Consider the following 1,311-nt stretch of genomic DNA (forward strand, 5'->3'; position numbering starts at 1 on the left):
TATATATATCATCAACCATAATAATAATATTAATAATCGCTTCTACAGTTGTGAGTGTAGAGTAAAGCGGGGAAATACGCCGCGCTGGGGAATATGCCGCAGTTCGGTATATGCCCTGTAAGCTGTTGTTCGGCAGCAGTGTTCGTCTTAAACCATTGGTGCAAGGTAGCAACTACGAGTAAATAATTAACAACTAATATTAATAAATATTTTAGTGGACAAAGTAAACATACAAGGTAAGTGATATTTAGAAAATATTCTAGGATTGTGTTATGTGTTGTGGTAAATGTGGTTGTAATTACATTCTATTCAATTTTAAGTGGTCTGTGCTAAGATATATTTCATAATCTGTCTTTTTGACCAGTACAGATCGTAATACGTCTGTCGAATATGTGTGCTGTAATTTGTTAAAGTAATAAGGTACAATGTGGGGTAATATGCTGCATTATTATTAACTGCAGCATAATACCCTAAAAAGCGGCGTATTCCTCCTCACTTTTCTTGTTTTGTTTCAGTGGTAATATCAAAATGCCACGAACCTACGTTCGAAAAAACCAAAGAGCCTTATGGTCGGAAGAAGATCTTCAAAATGACATTGCAGACCTTAACAATGGTAGAGGATCAGTTCGCCAAATTAGTCGTAGATATAATGTTCCTGCTCGTACGTCAATGAGGAGAATGCGATCTGGGAATTTTAGTAAACAAAAATTAGGCCGCAAAAGTTGTCCGAGTTCAGATCAGGAAGCTACTTTGGTAAAGTATATTGAAAGTATGGAACAGCATGTGTTTGCTCTTACTTCGGTTGATGTGAAGAAAATAGCATTTTCCTTTGCGATTCTAAACAATGTTCCAAATAAATTTAATGCGGACAAAAAACAAGCTGGCCATGACTGGTTTTGCTCATTTATGAAGAGACATCCGCAATTATCAATTCGCAAAGCACAAGGAATGTCTATAGCGCGAACACAAGGGATGTCCAGAGAAGAATGCGGACAATATTTTAATTTTTTGCAAAATACATTAACAGAGAATGATTTAATAAACACTCCGAGAAAAATATTTAATATTGATCAAACAGGATTACAACTAAATAACAATCCTGGGAAAGTTGTTGCCACCAAAGGCTCCAAAGCTGTAAATTGCGTAAAGTGCTGAGACGATCTCAGTAATAGCCTGCGTAAATGCAGAAGGTAATTTTTTTCCTCCCGTGTGCATTTTTAAAGGCAAGAAGAAGAAACAAGAATTTGAAGATGGTTTTCCTCCAGGTGGTAAAGTTATAATGAATACAAAGTCGGCATATGTTACAGCAGA

Source organism: Agrilus planipennis, unplaced genomic scaffold (genome assembly GCF_000699045.2).
Source record: "Agrilus planipennis isolate EAB-ADULT unplaced genomic scaffold, Apla_2.0 scaffold187, whole genome shotgun sequence".
Lineage (NCBI taxonomy): Eukaryota > Metazoa > Arthropoda > Insecta > Coleoptera > Buprestidae > Agrilus > Agrilus planipennis.